This window comes from Carcharhinus amblyrhynchos, chromosome 7, assembly GCF_965287045.1.
Source record: "Carcharhinus amblyrhynchos chromosome 7, sCarAmb.v2.hapA, whole genome shotgun sequence".
Taxonomy (NCBI): Eukaryota; Metazoa; Chordata; class Chondrichthyes; order Carcharhiniformes; family Carcharhinidae; genus Carcharhinus; species Carcharhinus amblyrhynchos.
The window spans coordinates 67,756,869-67,778,404 of NC_137330.1; the positions used below are offsets into that span (position 1 = coordinate 67,756,869).

At 42.9% G+C, this 21,536-nt stretch overlaps 1 protein-coding gene across 10 annotated transcripts in view; it reads left to right on the plus strand.

The window, feature by feature from the left end:
- Positions 1-21,536, plus strand: part of tbc1d32 (TBC1 domain family, member 32) — a 292,534-nt gene that overhangs the window by 44,559 nt on the left and 226,439 nt on the right. The window lies entirely within an intron of this gene.

Below are 21,536 nucleotides of genomic sequence, written 5' to 3' on the forward strand. Positions count from 1 at the left end.
CACATCTTTCTAATAGTGTGGCGACCAGAATTGAACACTATATTTCAAGTGCGGCCTACCTAAGGTTCTATAAAGCTGCAACACTACTTGCCAATTTTTAAATTCAGTGCCTCAACTGATGAAGGCAAGCATGCCATATGCCTTTCTGACAACCACCTTCACCTTTCAGTGACCTGTGTACCTATACACCAGATCCATCTGCCTATTGATCCTCTTAAGTGTTCTCCCATTTACTGTATATTTCCCATCTGTATTAGACCTTCCAAAATGCATTACCCCATATTTGTCCAGTACAAGGCCCCAGCAATTTCCTCCCTCGCCTCCCTCAGTGTTCTGGGATAGGTTCAATCAGGTCCTGGGAACTTGTCTATGTTAATGCTTTTCAAAACACCGCATGCTTTTTTATATTGACACACCATAGAATATCAACATTATCCTCTCTAGCGTCACCATTCATCACGCCCTTCTGTGTGTACATGTGCACGCATGGTGGGGGAGGTGTGCGCATGCGTGTACGGTGGGAAAGGTGCATGCGGTGGGGGAGCTGTGCGTGCGGTGGAGGAGGTGTGTGTGTGCATGCGTGTGGTGGGGAGGTGTGTGCGAGCGCATGTACAATAAAACTATGGATGATCCTTTGTGGTACTCTGGTCTGCAGACTTGCTTGAAAGTTCAACATCTACATCGAGTGTTGTGACTACAATAGTTTCAGTAGTAATAGGAAAGACAGCTAGTGCCACTATTTCAAATGGTTGCTCTCTAACTATGTTTTCATCTTATGTTGTGGTAGTTTCCTTAGATACGATACCGCATTTCTACACCCCTGTATTGCAGTATGCTCACTTTCTTGTACTGCATCATTTCTAATGTATAAATCCCTCTCTGTGGCTTTTAATGGTGTGTGACTGTTAATAGCTGGTTCTGATTCAGCATTCTCTTAGATAGTTTGACTTCTCCAACTCTCGCTTAATTTTAATACTTTCAATTTTTTCTAAGGTACTCTGAGCTGTAGAAGCTTTGTAGTTTGGACCTCTGCTTGTTTGCTGAAAGAAAGCTTGAGTGCTTCCTTGGCTCGCTAATAAGATTCAAATGTGGGCTCCATCTTACATTTGTACAGAGCTTTTATCATAGAATCATTAGAATCCCTACAGTGGCATTTGGCCCATCAAGCCTGCACCAACAACAATCCCATCCAGACCCTATCCCCGTGATCCCACATTTTTGCCCTAGCTAGTCCCCCTGACACTAAGGGACACTTTAGCATGGCCAATCAACCTAACCCGCACATCTTTGGAGTGTGGGAGGAAACCGGAGTATCCAGGGGGAACCCATGCAGACATGAGGAGAATATGCAAAATTCACACAGTAACCCGAAGCTGGAATTGAACTCATGTCCCTGGCACTGTGAGGCAGCAGTACTAGCCACTATGCTGTCCTGACTTGGTTTGATCCAATTTGGAATTAAGCACCTCAGTTGCCCTGGATAACCTTTTGTTGGCTGCTTGCAATTGTTGCATGTTATCAGTGGGTTTAGTGGAATAAGTAGACACATTCACTATTGCCTTCTTTAACAGAAGATTAATTCTCCTCAAAAGAGCCAACAAAGACTCTTCAATTGTTGGCAGTAGAGTCAAAGTACAGGAAGGTCTAGCACCTCCTCTTCTAACAAATTATCTGTCTCTATGACAGCTTCATTCACTGGAGCTTGTCTCTGAAAGAGTAAACTAAGGTCTAGAATCTCACTTGGTGAGATTTCTGCCTCTTCTGGTGTGTTTTCAAAGAAAAATGAAAGATCTGTATTATCATCCTGTGATCCTAGGGATGATGTTTCTTTCATAAAGAATGGCTCACTGCATAATGCTTCAAATCCAATTTCTGCTGTAGTCGAATAGAAAACTCCTTTAATAAAGGACTCTGCTGATTTGGAAGAACATACAATGTACCAATGATCTTTCTCCCAATATAATGAAGGACAGCCTACATCTGTCTTTGCACTTTTAATGTGATTTCTCCCCCACCTTGAAGTTGCTTGTAGGAAAGTTGCATTCAATCATGAAACTTTGTCAGATAGCACTGATTTGATTTGATTTATTATTCTCGCATATTAGTATACAGTGAAAAGTGTTGTTTCTTGTATGTAATATGGACAAAGCATACTGTACATAGGGAAGGAAAGGAGAGTGCAGAATATAGTGTTACGATCATAGCTGGGGTGTAGAGAAAAATCAACTTAATGCAAGGTAGGTCCATTCAGAAGTCTGGCAGTAGGGAAAAAGCTGTTTTTGAGTTGGTTGGTACCTGATCTAAAACTTTTGTGTTTTTTTTCCTGTTGGAAGAGAGAATGTCCAGGATACGCGGGGTCCTTAATTATGCTGGCTGTTTTTCTGAGCTAGCGGGAAGTGTAGATGGTGTCAGTGGATTGGAGGCTGGTTTGAGTGATGGACTGAGCTTCATTCACACCCTTTTGTAGTTTCTTATAGTCTTGGACAAAACAGGAGCCATACCAAGCAGATACAACCAGAAAGGATGCTCTCTATGGTGTACCTGCAGAATTTGGTGAGAGTTGTAGCAGATTTGCCAAATTTCTGTAGTCTCCGGAGAAAGTAGTTGCTGGTGGGTTTTCTTAACTACAGTGTTCGCATCGAGGGACCAGGCCAGGACCTGAAGCTCTCGTCCATTTCTACTTCGTCTCCATTGATGTAGACAGGGGCATGCCCTCCATTACGCTTCCTGAAGTCGGTGACTGTCTCCTTCATTTTGTTGACATTGAGAGAGGTTATTGTTGTCCACCAATTCACCGGATTCTCATCATTTTCCTATACTGTGTCTCGTCATGGTTTGAGATCAGATTCACAACCGTGGTGTCATCAGCAAACCTGAAAATCGAGGTGGAGGGGAATTTGGCCACACAGTTAAAGGAGCATAGTAAGGGGCTGAAGACACAGCCTTGTGGAGCACTGGTGTTGGAGATGATCGTGGAGGAGGTGTACGTTGTCTATCCTTGCTGACAATGGTCTGTTGGTTAGGAGAGAGTTAGTTGTGGGTTAGTTGCAGAGGGAGGAGCGAAGCCCCAGGCTGCAAAATTTGGAGATGAGCCTCATAGGAACAGTGGTGTGAAAGGCTGAGCTATGAAGAGGAGTCTGACATGGGTGACTTTGTTAGCTAAGTGTTCCAGGGTTGAGCGCAGGGCCAAGGAGGTGGCATCTGCTGTGGACCTATTGCCTGCGATAGGCAAACTGTAGTGGATCCAGGCAGTCTGATAGGAAGGAATTGATTTGTGCCATGACTAATCTTTCAAAGCACTTCATAATGATACTTCATAATGAGACTCTTGCTCTAGTGTGTAGTTAGAATTTGTATAGATGCTGACTTATCTCAATATCAACATTCCAAGATTGGTTTTCATTGTAAATAATTTTTGTTTCATTTAATAAATTTTGTTGTTTCCACGTTGTCAAGGTAATGAATTCCTTGGAAGAAGGTCCCTTTGATAGACTTCTCCTTTGTCTTGTAAACACAGGTCTCCTGGAATTATAGATCAGTTTAAAATGACAAAACTTACCACAGCTATGACATTGCACAGTTCAGGCAGGTCATTCTTCCTGCTTGTGGACTTTCTTCCCACTGTAACGGAGACATTGAAAAATTATGATTGCCATCTTTTCAGGATGTTTTCCTGCTTCTGTCTTACTATGGTTTTGGCATTAAATCAAGCTATTCTTGGTAAATTTCCTTTGCACCTCAAACAAAAAACCTGAGGGTCGATAAGTCCCCTGGGCTAGATGGGATACATCCTAGGATACTCCGGGAGGCAATGGATGAGATTGCAGAGCCTTTAGCTTTGATCTTTGGGTCCTCACTGTCCACGGGGGATTGTGCCAGAAGACTGGAGAATGGCGAATGTTGTTCCTCTCATCAAGAAAGGAAATTGGAATGACTCTGGTAATTATAGGCCAGTTAGTCTTACTTTGGTCGTTGGTAAGTTAATGGAAAGGGTCTTGAGAGATGGGATTTATGACCATTTGGAAAGATGCAGTTTAATCCAGGATAATCAGCACGGTTTTGTGAGGGGTAGGTCCTGCCTCACAAATTTGATTGAATTCTTTGAGGTGGTAACTAAGTGTATAGACGAAGGAAGAGCAGTTGATGTCCTACACAAGGACTTTAGTAAGGCGTTTGATAAGGTTCCCCATGGTAGGCTGATGAAGAAAGTAAGGAGGTGTGGGATAGAAGGAAATTTGGCTGATTGGATAAGTAACTGGCTGTCTCATAGAAGGTGGTGGTGGAGGGAAAATTTTCAGACTGGAGGCCAGTTACCAGCAGTGTACCACAGGGATCAGTGCTGGGTCCTCTGCTATTTGTGATTTTTATCAATGACTTGGAAGAGTGGGCTGAAGGGTCGGTTAGTAAATTTGCTGATGACACCAAGATTGGTGAACTAGTGGATGAGGTGGAAGGCTCTTGTAGGCTGCAAAGGGACATTGATAGGATGCAGAGCTGGGCAGAAAAGTGACAGATGGAGTGATTCACTTTGGTAGGACAAACTTGAATGCGGATTACAGGGTCTACGGCAGGGTTCTGAGGAATGTGGAGGAGCAGAGAGATCTTGGAGTTCACATCTACAGATCTCTGAAGGTTGCCACTCGAGGGGATAGAGCCATGAAGAAGGCTTATAGCGTGCTAACGTTTATTAACAGGGGGTTTGAGTTTAAGAGCCGTGGGATTATGCTGCAACTATACCGGACCTTGGTGAGACCACATTTGGAATATTGTGTGCTATTCTGGTCACCCCACTATAAGAAGGATGTGGAAGCATCGGAGAGAGTGCAGAGGAGATTTACCAGGATGCTGCCTGGTTTGGATGGTAGGTCTTACGAGGAAAGATTGAGGGAGCTGGGGCTTTTCTCTTTAGAGCAAATGGAGATGAGAGGCGACTTAAGAGGTTTATAAGATAACGGGGGATTAATAGAGTGGACGTGCAGAAACTATTTCCTCGGGTGGATGTAGCTGTTACTAGGAAACAAAGCTATAAGGTTCATTGTGGGAGATATAGGAGGGATGTCCGAGGTAGATTCTTTCCTCAGAGTGGTTGGGGTGTGGAATGCACTGTCTGCTGTGGTAGTGGAGTTGGACACTTTAGGAACTTTCAAGCGGTTATTGGATAGGCACATGGAGCACACCAGAATGATGGGGAGTGGGATAGCTTGATCTTGGGTTTGGACGTAGCTCGGCACAACATTGAGGTCTGAAGGGCCTGTATTGTGCTGTACTGTTCTATGTTCTATCTATGTTCTAAAGAGGCGCACAGTGGTTAGCATTGATGTTTCACAGTGCTAGGAACTCAGGTTCAATTCCAGCCTTCATGACTCAGCTGTGGAGTTTGCATGCTCTCCTCGTGTCTGCGTGGATTGTGCTCTGGTTTCGTCCCATAGTCCAAAGATGTGCTGATTAGGTGAATTGGCCATGCTAAATTCTCCCTCAGTATACCTGAACAGGTGTCGGAATGTGGTTGACTTGGGGATTTTCACAGTAACTTCATTGCAGTGTTAATATAAGCCTACTTGTGACATTAATGCATGAACTTATACTTAAAACTTAAAAGCCTTATTCTGCTTCTGCTCCACAGCCTGTCTGATGGGCTGTACAGGTTTGCTGAAATTTAAATTTTCCCAAGAAGATCCTGAGTGGTCTTGACAGGGTGGATATGGAGAACCCTTTGTATCAATGGCTAATTACTTATTATTAGGATCAAGGGTGAAGTAGGTTTAACATAGAACATTACAGCGCAGAACAGGCCCTTCGGCCCACGATGTTGCACCGACCAGTTACAAAACAATGACCCACTAACCTAAACCAATCCCTTTTCGTCCGTAAACCTATCCACGGATCTCTTAAACGCCCCCAAACTAGGCGCATTTACAACTGCAGCAGGCAGGGCATTCCAATCCCTCACCACTCTCTGGGTAAAGAACCTACCCCTGACATCCGTCCTATAACTACCACCCCTTAATTTAAAGCCATGCCCCCTCGTGCTAGATTTCTCCATCAGAGGAAAAAGGCTATTACTATCCACCCTATCTAAACCTCTAATCATCTTATATGTTTCAATAAGATCCCCTCTTAGCCGCCTTCTTTCCAGCAAAAACAACCCCAAATCCCTCAGCCTCTCCTCATAGGACCTTCCCTCCATACCAGGCAACATCCTGGTAAACCTCCTCTGCACCCTCTCCAAAGCCTCCACATCCTTCCTGTAATGTGGGGACCAGAACTGCACACAGTACTCCAAGTGCGGCCGCACCAGAGTTGTGTACAGTTGCAACATGACGCTGCGACTCCTAAATTCAATCCCCCTACCAATAAACGCCAAGACACCGTACGCCTTCTTAACAACCTTATCTACTTGACTCCCAACTTTCAGGGATCTATGTACACATACACCTAGATCCCTCTGCTCATCCACACTATTCAAAGTCCTCCCGTTAACCCTATACTCGACACATCTGTTATTCCTACCAAAGTGAATTACCTCACACTTCTCCGCATTAAACTCCATCCGCCACCTCTCGGCCCAGCTCTGCAACCTGTCTAAGTCTTCCTGCAAACTATGACACCCTTCATCACTATCTACCACACCTCTGACTTTGGTGTCATCAGCAAATTTACTAATCCACCCAACTATACCCTCATCCAGATCATTAATAAAATTGGAGTTTGGACCAATAAAGTTTGGAGCCAAGTTCTTCTGGCAGAACCCAAATGGAGCATTGTTGGTTGGGTAATTGCTGAGTCAGGGTTGCGTGATAACACTGAGTAACGCCTTCCTTTACTTTGGTTGAGAGTGGACTGATGTGGGGGTAATTGGCAGGATTGGATTTGTCCTTTTTGTGGACAAGGCATACTTGGACAATTTTTTGTATATTTTTTTGTGTTGTAGCTAAGCTGGGTGAACGGGGCTGGGGCATAGCTAGCTCTGGAACATAAGTCTTCAGTACTACAGCTGGGTATATTGTCTTCACCTGTAGCCATCGCAGCATTCAGTACCTTTCATCATTTTCTTTATATCGACAAGGAAGTGGAGTAGTAGTATTGTCACTGCATTATTAATCTAGAGATTCAGAGTAATGTTCTGAGGACGCAGATTCGAATCCTACCCTGGCAGATGTGAAATTTCAATTCAATAAAAATCTAGCATTAAAAATCTGATGATGACCATGAAACCATTGTCACTTGTTGTAAAAACCTATCTGGTTCATTAACGTCCTTTGGGAAGGAAATCTGTCGCCCTTACCTGGTATGGGCTACATGTGACTCCAGACCTACAGCAATATGGTTGACTCTTAAATGCCCTCAAGGATGATCCAGCTAGCGATCCCCTTGTCCCCTTAACAGATAATTTTAAAAAATTGACGTAAATTGAATTGGTTGATGAGAGGTACCTGTGATGTTGGGGACCTCAGGAGGAGGCCAAAATTGCTGATCCGTTTGGAATGTCTAGTTAAGGAAGATTGGAAATGTTTCGGTCTTGCCTTTTGCTTAGGTGTACTCACTCTCCAATCGTTGAAGATAGTTTTGATGCAGAGTCTCGGCCTCTTCCAGTTAATTGTTTAATTGTCCACCACCACTCTCAATTTGATGTGATAGGACTGCAGGTTTGATCTAATCCAGTAGTCGTGGGACCTCTTAGTTCTATCACATGTAGCTTCCCTTGTATAATATGTGTGTTGGCTCTTTGTTGTCGCTTCGCCATGCTGGTACCTCATTTCTAGGGATTCATGGTGTTGCTCCTGGCATGCTCTCCTATACTCCTCATTAAATCATGATACGAGTGAATGGCGTGCAAGCTTTGTCAGAGGGCAGTTAAGAGCCAGCCATTTTGGTGATGAATCACATATAAGCCAGACTAAATGGTGACGGTATTTATTTTCCCTAAAAAGCATGAGTGAACCAGTTAGGTTTTTATGACAATCCAGTAACTTCATGGTCATTTTTACTGGTACTAACTTCGTAATTTTCAGATTTTAAAATGCTGAGTTTAAATTCTCAAATTAAAACACCTGTGCCAAACTTGGTTCCCCCCTCCATTGTTCTCTCTTCCGCCCTTGCCCTTTGCTAGTTCTGATCCACTGATTCTTTTTCACTCTCTTTTCAAAAGCTCATTTAAGACTTGCAAAGTTTTTTTGCTGTCAGCTGTTCTACTTGCCTTTTCCATTTTTACTGCCATTCTCATTCAGAGCTCTTCCATCATGTTACAAGTATCCTGACAGTTGGCACAGTCTTGGCCAATTGAGCTGTTACAGTGTCTGAGTTTTGGGATCACCTGTATAATGGCTGTTCAAACTACTCGATGAATCAAAAACTCATTTGAGTTATTTTTCTTCTAGAGAGTGACAAATGCATCCATTATCTAAGGCAGCTATAGATGTATTACAGATGAGTTTCTAATTTTCTTTTCTTGCTTCATAATACTTTTAATTAAAAATAGTCATCTTTGTCAATCACTTAAAACTTTTTTAGAAACTGAATATCGATCATTTTACTTTAATTCTGACAAAAGCATTTTGTTCCAAGTAATGTTTCATTACGTATTAAATTCTGGAAATTACTGTGTGTGTACTATGAAGAGGCTAGCTGAAGTTTCATTTTGATTTTTAAGTGCTACAAAGACCATTTATTACATGATTTTACTGTATTCAACACGTGGGTTAAAGCATTAGCTACAACCCCCTTGCAATGGGCCAGCAAATGAAGAAGAATTTAAGCTGACAACATTCATAAATGATACAATTGGTAAAATAAATTAACAACTTGATTTAAATGTTGCACTGGCTATTTGTCAATGCCTCTGTTAAACTTGGAAATTGCAGTACATCAAATTGGAAGGATCAAACCTGAAAGGATAGAAGATAGTTAAGGTGCTGTTACTTTGCAGTTGTGAGTTAGCTGTGACATATGTTGGAAGCCATTATGAATTAGTGCCTGCTGAATTAGTTTCTTTTGCTGCATTGCTGATTCCACAACTAACTTCTGATCAGTCTGTTACTCTTTTCAGATTGAATTAGAGCATGCTGATGGAGAGTACTAAGAAATTCACTTCTTCCTCCACAAGATCTGAATTTGTGAATTTGTGCTGATTGATAATCCATCTGTTTGTAGCATGAATAATTATTTTGTAGCATGAATTTAGTTGTACTTTTGCCCTACTTGTGTTTACATTGATACAAAGGTATCTTGGACATGGTTACAAAGCATATCCCTGCTCTTTCGAGTAGACATGTTTCTTTCTACACTAACTTCCCTTCAAATAAGATGAAAACCTGAAGAGGAGCTCCCCAGAAATGGGACATTTCATTGCATTATTCAATTATAATTGCATGCTAGCAAAAGATTGAGTTCAAAATCCATAATGTGAGACATAAGTTGTGCATAAGGAGCCAATAGCAATCAGTTGATGCAATCAGTGATTCTTGGCAAACTCTCAGTCCGCAAATCTGTGGAATTGTTTTGTTGTCTCAAATTGCTCAGTAATAAGAATTATGAAGTTGAAGTTAGAACTTGAGCCGAACTCCTGAAGGAGATGGAACAGGCTACTGTCTCTGCTGATTCAGTGTTAGTGCTAGCCATGCATCACATGACTATGAATCGCACACTTGGCTGTTAATGAACTTTCTGTTGGAAACAATAAGTTTAATTACTGTAATTGATGTAAAGGTGCTGTAGTGTTCAAAAAGAAAATTGCAGTCATTAATAATTTCCGATAATATTGAAAAATAGGCAGGTTGTACATGGTAGCTGGCAATTCTGAATTACAGGTCAGCAATGCTTCATTTTCTAATCCAAGTAGTGTTTTTTTCATTCTCTCATGGGATGTAGGCTGGTCCTCATTGGCTAGACCAGCATTTTTATTGCCCAGTTTTATTGCCTTTAGGAAGTGGTGGTGAGCTGCCTTATTAAACCACTACAGTCAATGTGGTGCATGCAGTTGCACCCACAGTGCTACTACGAAAGAGAGTTCCAAGATTTTAACCCAGCGACAGTGAAGGAACAGCAATATAATTTCAAGGCAGGATGATGAGTGGCTTCAAAGGGAACTTTAGGTTTAAGTCTATTTATTAGTGTCACAAGTAGGCTTGCATTAACACTGCAATTAAGTTGCTGTGAAAATCCCCTAATAGGTCGTAAACTTGGAGGTGGTGGTGTTGCCGTGCATCGGTTGCCCTTGTCTTTCTAGCTGGTAGAGGTTGTTAGGTTTGAGAGGTGCAGTCAGAGGGGCTTTGTTGAGTTGCTGCATTGCATCTTGGAGATGGTATGAATTGGTGCCACTGTCCATCGATGGTGGAGTGAATTGAAGGTGGCAGATAGGATGCCAGTCAAGCAGGTTGTTTTGTCCTGGTTGGTGTCAAGCTTCTTGAATGCAATTGGACCTGCACTCTTCCAGGCAAATGGGGAGTATTTCATCACATTCCTGACTTGTGCTGTGTAGGCAGGGGACAGGCTTTGTTAAGTCAGGAGGCGAGTTGCTCTCTGCAGAATTCCCAGCCTCTGACCTGCTCCTTTAAACATTATTTCTATAGCTAGTCTAGATGAATTTCTGACCAATAGTAACCCACAGGATGTTGATAGTGGGGGATTCAGTGATGGTACTGTCATTTAATGTCAAAAAGAAATGGTTGGATTCTCTTTTGTTGGAGATAGTCATTGCCTGACGTGTGTGGTGTGAATGTTTTGAGCCACTTACCAGCCCAATCCTGAATGTTGTTCAGATCTTGTTGCGTGTACCTCAATATCTGAGGGGTTGTGGATGGTGCTGAATATTGGTTCATTATCAGTGAACTTCCCCAGTGCTAACTTTACAATGGAAGGAAAGTCATTGATGAAGAAGCTGGAGATGGTTGGGCCAGGACACCAATCCTAAGGAACTCCTGCAATGATGTTTGGGACAGAGATAGTTGACCGACAGTAACTACAGCCACCTTCTTTTGTTCCAGGCTTGCTTTCAGCCAGTGGAAAGTTTTCCCCTGATTTCTATTGACTGCAGCTTTGCTAGGGCTTCTTGATGCCATACTTGGTCAAATGTGGCCTTGTGTCAAGCCTCATACCACCACCACCACCACCCACCCCCCCCCCTCTCTCTCCTCCTCCCCCCCCCCCCCAAAGAATTCCACACTTGTGTCAATGTGTGGCCTAATGCTATAATGAGGTCAGCAGCTGAGTGGCCTTGGCAGAACCCAAATTGATTGCTGAGTAGGTACTGCTTAATAGCACTGTTGATGATCCCTTCTATCACTTTGAGGGTAAATTGATGGGATGGTAATTGGCTAGGATGGATTTGTGCTGCTTTTTGTCAACAGGACATGCTGGGCATTTCTCCATGTTCCTGGGGCAGAGCCAATATTGTGGCTATACTGGAACAGCTTCCCTAATGGCGTAGCTAGTTCTGGAGCACAAATCTTCAGTATTGTTGCCAGAATGTTAGCATGGCCCATTGCCTTTGCAGTATTCAGCGCCTTCAGCCATTTCTTGATATCACATGGAGTGAATCGAATTGCTCATGCTATCTTTTGACAAGCCAGCTGTGTCTGAATTTTAGCTCACAAATCAATCCTCCCATATCCAAATGTCTGGTTTAATAGCCTTTCCCAGCCAGAGACCTAAACAATCTCATACGACCTGAAGGTCAGATCTGTCACTTGGACAGTCTTTCTTCGTCAGGAACTATCAGTCGACCATCCTGATATGCATATCTAAAGTTTAAAGTTTAGTCACAAGTAAAGCTTACATTAACATTGCAATGAAGATACTGTGAAATTCCCCTGTGCAACTAAACTGTGTGCAGGTTTTTTGTGATTTGCCTCTTTAAACTTTTTCACTTAAGAATTGTTAATATGGCTACTACTCTCCTCGATAATTATTAATATAAATATTAATCTCCCTGAGAAAGGATAAGAGAAGGGAATAGGAAAGGATGCTTTTTTTTGGGTTGATTTGAGGAATGGTTCAGGGTGTTGCAGAATGAACAGTGCTTTTGGATTGTTGGGAGGAAAGGGGGAAGATGTCTTTGGTGATGACATCATGCTAGTGCTGGTAGAAATGGGAGAGGGTGATCTGTTGATTACGGCAGGCTGATAGTGTAGAAGGTGAAGACAACGGGAACTGTACCGTGACTTTGGGAAAGAGGAGAAGGATTGAGAGCAGAAGTGTGGGAAATGGGTCCCAATTGAAAGCCCTGTTGTGGGGGTAGGGTGCTGTGTTGGTTGGTGGGAGGGGGAGGTCCTTGGTTGAGGAAAATGGAAGGCATATCAGAACTTCCTTGCCTTCACCTAATGAACTGTTTTATAGTGAATTTGACCCTATCTCACAGCCACAACCCCCCCCCCACCTCCTGCCATTCACTGAGTAGCATTTTGTACATTGTGATTAGGTGTTCCCAACATGTTTCCCTGTTCAATCCTCCCTTTCTCTAGCCTTCCCTCCCCCAAAATGAATCTATGTAAAAGCTTCAGAACACCATAGTTAAGAGTATAGTCTAGTTGATACAGAGGATGTTGAAGCCATGGAGATGGTACATGAACTCATTGAAATGATGCCTGATATCAGGGAATAAAATACAAAAAGATTGAAAAATTGGTGCTGTTTTTGTTAAAACAGGTAAAGTTGTTGGGTGGAAATACCCAAGACTGGCAGCATTTGTGAAGAGAAACAGTTAATACGTTATGTCAATGTCCTTAAAGTCATAGGCCTGAAATACTAATTGAATTTTTTGTCTCCACAAGTGCAGCTAAACCTCCTGCGTATTTCTAACATTTTTGTTTTTCATATCAGATTTGCAGCTTCTGCATTTTTTTTTGTTGTAAAATTATGGCATGATTTGTGACGTTCAAAACTGAAGATTGAGACAGAGTAACTAAACATAAACAGACTCTTTTCTAGTGTTCCTAGAAAGATTACATGTATATAAGATTAGATATGATATATTTATGACAGACTACATGACAACATTTAAAAAAAAATAGATTTGAACATAGAACGTAACAACATAGTACAGGCCCTTCGGCCCTCAATGTTGTGCCAAGCTATGCCCCCTCCCTATCACTCTGGTGTGCTCCATGTGCTATCCAATAACCGCTTGAAAGTTCCTAAAGTGTCCAACTCCCTAAAGAATATTAGTGAACCAGATGGGGTTTTTCGACATTCAACAGTGGTTTCATGTTCATCAGTAGACTCTTAATACCAGATTTTTTAAAAATTGAATTCATATTCCACCACCTGGCCTGATGGGATTCGAACCCAGGTTCCCAGAGCATTATCTGGGTTTCTGAATTAACAGTTGAATGATACTACCACTAAGCCATCACCACCTCAAGATGTGTAGGTTAGATGGATTATCCATGGTAAATGTGTGAGGTTACAGGGATAGGGCATGGGGGAGAGGGCCTGGATAAGATGTACTGTCAGAGAGCTGGTGCAGACATGAGGGGCTGAATGGCCTCCTTCTGCAGTGTAAGTGTTTCTATTGAACACCCATAACAAATGCAGATGCACATAGCTGCCTACCTTTCCACCCTCGGGAATGGCCATGAGTAATAGTCCATGTTGATAGTGTTCGTCCATTAATGGGCACAATGTTTCTGCTTGTTGATGCACATTAAGTTATTGAGGTGGAGTCTCCTATGTCACACACCATTGAAAGGTTACACCAATGATTTTTCCACCCACAGAATACCTGAAATCTATCTTATTTTACCATTTTCATTCTAGTGCTGGGCGGACTTGAAACTGGGAGCGTTTCAGATCCGACTTTTAGACCCGTTCTCAGACACCCCCCTACACGCTCTGCCTACAAAAATATCAGCAATTCTGAATTGTGCTGCACAAGCCTGTGGGCAGGGCTTAACGCACCCAAAATCCTGCAGCTCTGATCGGCGCCTCCAACTGCGAATGCGCAGAAAAAAATTGATGGAATAATGCTCTCCAGCCACATCCGTCCCAGGCCGGACAATGCCTCTCTTAGCCCCCACAGACGTTGCCCCACCCCACAACATAACTGATCCCCCTTATCCCCCCAATCCCCCACCATCCAAATCGATCGTGGACCCCTCCACCCTTTTCCCTCCCACTGATCTCCAGCAGAATGATCCAACCAACCCACTCTCTCTCCTCTCCCCCCCACCAACCAAACAATTTTGGGTAGAGTGACAACAGGCTCCCCTTCCCCCTAACTGATCTCAGGCAGAATGGCAGCGGACCCCCCTTCCACCACCGATCTCAAGCAGAGAGCCGTTGGACACCAGGCACCCACCTTATCACAAACTAGTGTGCCCAAATTGGACTTTTGTGGAGCATGTCTGTTTCTTGGCGATTCTGGATGGGCAAATGTGGTGGTAAAGGGGAAAGTGCCAGTAAGAACAAAGAAAATTCCAGCACAGGAACAGGCCCTTCGGCCCTCCAAACCTGCACCGACCATGCTGCCTGACTGAACCAAAGCCCCCTACCCTTCCAGGGACTATATCTCTCTATTCCCATCCTATTCATGTATTTGTCCGGATTCCCCTTAAAACTGACTATCGTATCTGCTTTCACTACCTTCCGTGGCAGCAAGTTCCAGGCACCCACCACCCTCTGCTTAAAAAATCTTGCCTCGTACATCTTCTTAAACCTGTGCCCCCTGGTAATTGACTCTTCCACCCTGGGAAAAAGCTTCTGACTATCCACTCTGTCCGTGCCCCTCATAATCTTGCAGACTTCTATCAGGTTGCCCCTTGACCTCCGTCGCTCCAGTGAGAACAAACCAAGCTTTTCCAACCCCTCCTCATAGCTAATGCCCTCCATACCAGGCAATATCCTGGTAAATCTTTTCTGTACCCTCAACAAAGCCTCCACCTCTTTCTAGTAGCGTGGTGACCAGAATTGAACACTATATTCAAGTGTGGGCTAACTAAGGGTTGGACGTGCAGCTCATTAAGTCAATTTAAATGCATGCATGTCTTGATCGAGACCATTTTCGGGTATTGGTAAAGAGGGAACCAGCACGGAGGTGGGAGCGGATCGTGCTGCTCGCCTCACACTCGACTTTTACCAACTTTTCGTTTCCAAAACTCACGCATCACAATGGTAAAATCGGGCCCATGATGTCTAACAGTGAAACAGGCTTCACAAGTGCTGAGTTTCAAAACTTCACATTCAATGATATAAATCACATTAGGACTGTGCCTTACCACCCAGCATCCAACGGACTACCTGACTAAGCCATCTAAACTTATAAATCTGGCCTAAAGAAGCAGCAAGGAGGACTGCTGGAGACCAGAATCTCATGCTTCCTTCTTGGTTACCAGGACAACTCCACTTGAAACAGTAAGATTCCCACCAGCAAAGCTGTTAATGAAACACCATCTCAGAACGAGACTGAGCCTTGAGTTTCTAAATTTGCCGGGGAGGGTAAAGGCATGTCAAAACAGCCAGAAAGTAAATCATGATTCATGTTAGTCAACACTGTTGTTTATGTTGGTGGACAATGTGCATGTGAAGAATTTTGGTAGTGGGTTGAGTTGAATTGTCTCAAAAATCAGACCTCTGTCTTATCCAGTGGACATAGAAGAAAGGATCGTCCAAAAATTCATAAACCATTTGAAAATGAGAGAGATGCCTCAGCAGCCAGTTTTGTCATCAGGAAATGTTGCTGACTGTTATAGCACTGAAGTACCTGGTCAGCCTGTGATAGGTGCAACCAACATCTCCATGGAAACTGATAAGATTGAACTGCCTGTGCCTGAAGAGGCATCTATCATTCTATTTTCAGTGGCAGCAATCCTGTGGAAACATCCCAGACCAAAGAATTACACTGTTCAGCAAGGATTTGGAAATTCCATGAAAGACTTAATTTATAATTGACTAAATTTGATTTGATTTATTATTGTCATGTGTACTTAGTGAAGTTAGTGTACCATTAGAAGGTTTTTTTTAAGCATGGGTGATGTCATTATTGGAAGGAGGAAAAAAAAACTGGGCAGGTCAGGTGTCTGAAGTTTTCCAACTTTGTTTTGTTTTGGCAGCAGTGTTCGAGGTAGTCTTAAAAGCAAGCTGGAAAATAAGTCTCTTTCTCTTTTGCTTTGAAAATATTATGTTAGCTGAAAGAAAGGTTTGTTGCTCTGCTGCAGTAAAAAAAATCTGTGATTTGGGAAACTGTTCTGACTACAACCTGCTCTGAATTTTCAAGATCATTTGAAATCAGCATTCAACCCAGGGAACTGGATTCCAAAATCAAGTGAGCTTTAGTCTGTGAAGTGATAAATCTGTTTAAAGTGTTTTGTTTATTGGATATTGGTTTTGATTGGAACATCTGATGCATATAATGGTTAAGGGTTATACATTATTGTGGTTGTTTTGTTTTTGCTTGTAATTGATAAAGGTTGTTGCTGATTTTCGTTCCATATATATTAACTACATTCTTTAATCAAATTGTTTGACGAGAGCTCCCTAGTGAGTCTTTTGAATCATAACAGAAGTGGAACATATGCTTATCCTAGCCAAATTCAAGATATAAAACCTATGATTCAGGCGGAGTTCATAAAACACTGAAGTTTCTAGCTTGAGCCATAACATGGGATACAGTGAAAAGTATTGTTTCTTGCTCACATACAAAACATACCATACATAGGGGAGAAAGAACGGAGAGGGTACAGAACATGGTGTTAGTCATAACAAGAGTGTACAGTTTTAAAAGCATAGAACAAAAATAAAAGAATTAGAGGACAAGCTGGGGACATATCACAATAAGAAACCTTGCTCTGGTGGCATAAATGTTGAATTATCTTGGACTGGGTAAATTAAGTATAAACATTTGTATGAAAGGACCTTGAGCAAGAGAGGTATGGTGGTAGCCCCTTGAAGGATTCATCAGCCGAGTAAGAATCATATGACCCAGGGAACTAATCAGGGTACAGGATGGGGATCACCATGGTAAGCTTGGGCCTCTTTACTCAGGCATCTTGGGAGCTGATTGCAGCCACAAGATTGAAAGGCGCAGTATCTGTCACACTACTACTACTCCTCTTCCTCTTATAAATACCCTATCCTATTTACTGCTTTCTTTTCCTAATTCATCTTCTTTGACCCACACAACGTTGTGTCCTTCTCTTACCTTGCTCTATGGTGACTCAGCTTGTCCTTAATCCTCCATCCATTCCACTCAGTTCTCCCAAGGTTGGATGCTAAAGGCTAGTGACCTATCACCTTAATTTGATTTTCTCCTTCTGAAATGAAGAAAGAAGTTGCGTTGTCTGCATTTGTGTATCTGTGCACTTCTCTCTTTCTCACTCTTCTAAAAAAGAGAATGTTGATCAAAAAACCGAATTGGACAGTAATTGTTAGAAAAATATGTTTACCATTATTTATTCATAACTGCATCAATTTGCAGTGAAGAAGTTATGTGCCACAAGTTCCAATTCTCCACCAATTGCTGGGTGATTTGTGGGACTCTGTCATTAGCCTTGACAAGGTTACCATCTTACAGTTGTAGGTTTATGATGTGTCAAGAAGTGGCTAGATGTATGAAGTTGATGCAGGTTAATCCTACCTTAATCAGTCATTTTGGACCAGCAATTAATATCACAGGTACCTTGCTAATTACGTGATTTATGGTTCTGACATGATGTGTAACCTTGAGGCCCCATGATATTCAGCTCTTTTGATATTTGGAAGTGCAAATTAGATCAATTATTTCAGAAAATAAAATTTTGGAATACAGTATATGAGTAATTTAAGACACAATTTGTGCATGTTTGTGAAGCAAATGGTGATTTTGGCCTTATTTCCTAAAGCTCTCTACTACTGGGCTTCCATCTGTCAAACGGAATGAGGGAACAAATCATGGCTGTTGCAGAATAATGTGGATAAGTGTGAGGTTATCCATATTGGCAACAAAAACAGAAAGACATTATTATCTGAATGGCTATAAGTTGAGAGAGTGGAATGTGCAGTGAGACTTCGGTGTCCTTGTACACCAGTTGCTGAAGGTAAGCATGCAGGTGCAGCAGGCAGTAAAGAAGGCAAATGGTATGTTGGCCTTCATAGCAAGAGGATTTGACTACAGGAGCGGGGATGTCTTGCTCCAATTATACAGGTCCTTGGTGAGACCACGCTTGGAATATTGTGTGCAGTTTTGGTCTCCTTATCTGAGGAAGGACATTCTTGATGTAGAGGGAGTGCAGCAAAGGTTTACAAGACTGACTCCCGGGATGGCAGGACTGACGTATAAGAAGATATTGAATTGATTAGGATTATGTTTGCCGGAGTTCAAGGATGATGAGGAATCTCAAGGAAACCTATAAAATTCTGAAAGAGTAGATGTCGGAAAGAAGTTCCCAGTGGTGGGGAGTGCAGAACCGGGAGTCATATGGGTGGCATAGCGACACAGTGGTTGGCACTGCTGTCTCACAGCACCAGGGACCTGGGTTTGATTTCCAGCTTAGGTCACTTTCTGTGAGGAGTTTGCATGTTCTCCCCATGCATGCGTGGGTTTCCTCCAGGTACTTCGGATTCTATCCATAATCTGAAAGATGTGCTGGTTTGATGCATTGGCCATGCGAAATTCTCCCTCAGTGTACCTGAACAGGCGCTGGAATGTTGCAACTATCTTCACAGGTATCTTCACAGTAACTTCATTGCAGTGTTAATTTAAGCCTATTTGTGACTAATAAATAAACTTTAACTTCAGCGTTATCCAAGAATAATTTTAGCACTGAGAAGAGGAGATGTTTCTTTACCCAGAGAGTGGAAAGCCTGTGGAATTCTCTAGTACAGGGAACAGTTGAACCAAAACACAGAATATTTTCAAGAAGTTATAGCTCTTGGAGTGAAAGAAATATATGGGGGAAGGCAGGATCAGGCTCTTGAATTGGATGATCATCCATGATTATACTGAATGGCAGAGCAGGCTTGAAGGCTGAATGGCCTACTCTTATTTTCTATGTTTTTATTTCTGCATCTATTGAAGATTAGTTATTAGAAATTAATTGTTCCAATTCCAATTATGCATCATGCAAGGTGACATGGTGGCACAATGGTTAGTATTTCTGCCTCACGGCGCCAGGGACTCCGGTTCAATTCTGGCCTTAGGTGATTATGTGGAGTTTGCATGTTTTCCCTATGTTTGAGTGGGTTTCCTCCAACAATCCAAATGTGTGGGTTGGGTTGGTTTGCCATGCTAAATTGACCCTTGGGGATGTGATCTTACCAGCTCGTTCCATTGGTTGATCAGCATAGTGAGCTAGTAAGATAAGACAGGAGGTGAAAAATCGCGTTTGCACACAGTTTCTCACCTCTCACGATAATGTCTGCCCTGTCTAGTGAAAGGGATTCTTTTATTCTAAAGAATGAATCTTGGATGCTATTGTCTGGGCTCACCTGCTCGCCAGTGGAGATCTTCACCCCAGTGAGGATCATGTTTGGTCTTCGCCAACAGTAACCTGACATGATACCCTCACTGGTGGTACGAGGGCCCAAGAGGAGCGGTGAAGCCTGAAGGGGGTGGGACCATGTCTGGGAGGCAGGGTGGGGGGTACTCTGCATTGGGGGATATTGTGGATTGGCTGGGGGCAATTGGGGGGTGGTTAACGGCGATCAGTCAGGGAGGTATCGGGGGGAGGGGATGACACTGGGACATGTGCGCAATGCCGCCCCTAGTGCTCAGCAGCCAGCTTCCTGCCGTGAGTAGGCTCTGCCCCCACCCCCTGGCTGGTGCGAATCACATTTGAGCTTATTTTTTCTAAGTGTCATTTGATTATGTCCACGAGTTCGCCCAAAAAATGGGCACGATGCACACGCACATTTATGCTCGTTTTGTACTTAAGACTTTTTTTGGTAAGATCACCCACTTAGTGTCATTGGAATTAGCAAGGTAAGTATATGGGGTTATGGAATAGGGCCAGGGTGGGATTGTTGTCAATGCTGGCTTGATGGGCCGAATGGCCTCCTGCACTGTCGGGATTTTATGATCTATCAGGCTGGTCGAATGAAAATTATATGGGTGCAAAAGAAATATATGGTGGATGCTGAAAATCTGAATTAAAAAAGGATTTAGTCGTATCTCAATTTTCTGTTTTTATTTGAGAATTGTAAATGGTATTTTCTCATTTTGCATTTCCTGTATTCCATGGCTAATAATAATGGATGGTGGCTGCTAATTGTGTATTTCATGTGTCAAGAATCTTTGGAAAATTTGCACGCTTATCCTGTTATTTGTTCATTAATTTCGTAAGAATCAATATAATTACTCTACATAGCATTTGAACTTCTTGTTAGCTGTAAGTAGTCCATGTTTCATAGCCATAGAGCAAGGTACTGAGAGCATCGGCCTTATAACCCACCAGCTCAATCCTAAGGGTCGGCTTGATGTTATTGCATGCATGTTTCATGGCTCGGTCAAAGGTGGTAGCTGCTTTCCCTATGTCTGCATCAAAGATTGTCTGTCATCATGGACCCAAGATAGCAGAAGTAGTTCACAACTTTCAGTGCTGTGTTATTTAAGTGTGATTGGGATGGAGATTGCACATCTTGTCCCATGACTGCATTTTTTGACACTTGTGAAACTAGTAGTAAGCTTATAGTCAGAGGAACACAAATCTGAAGTAACTAATATATACATCGAAACATAAAAACATAGAAGCTCGGAGCAGGAGGAGGCCATTGGCCCTTCGAGTTATTATATGTAACATATATCTAATATACCATGTAGTACATGGATATTCCCAATGGTGGGGGAGTCCAGAACCAGGGGTCACAGCCTGAGGATTCAGGGTAGACCATTTAGATGGAGGTGAGGAGACATTTCTTCACCCAAAGAGTGGTGAGCCTGTGGAATTCATTATCACAGGAAGTAGTTGATGCCAAAACATTGAATGTATTCAAGGTGCAGCTGGATGTAGCACGTGGGGCAAATGGGATCAAAGGTTAGGGGGATTGAATATAAAAGTAGGGAGGTCTTGCTGCAGCTGTATAGGGCATTGGTGAGGCCGCAGCTGGAGTACTGTGTGCAGTTTTGGGCGCCGCACCTGCGCAAAGATATTTTGGCCTTGGAGGGAGTGCAGAGGAGGTTTACTAGGCTGATACCGGAGTTGAGGGGGTTGAGCTATGAGGAGAGGTTGAATAAACTGGGCTTGTACTCGTTAGAGTTTAGAAGAATGAGGGGAGATCTCATTGAGACGTATAAGATGATGAATGGGATGGACAGGATAGAGGTGGAGAGACTCTTCCCGCTCAAAAAAGACAGTAGGACTAGGGGGCACAGCCTCAAGATAAAAGGGGGGTGGTTTAGAACGGAGTTGAGGAGGAACTTCTTCACTCAAAGGGTGGTGAATCTCTGGAATTCTCTGCCTGTTGAAGTGGTGGAGGCTGCCTCGCTAAATATTTTTAAGACGCGGGTTGATGGGTTTTTGATAAGAGAGGGGATTAAGGGTTATGGGGAGAAAGCGGGAAAGTGGAACTGAGCAGCGACAGATCAGCCATGATCTTATTGAATGGCGGGGCAGGCTCGAAGGGCTAGATGG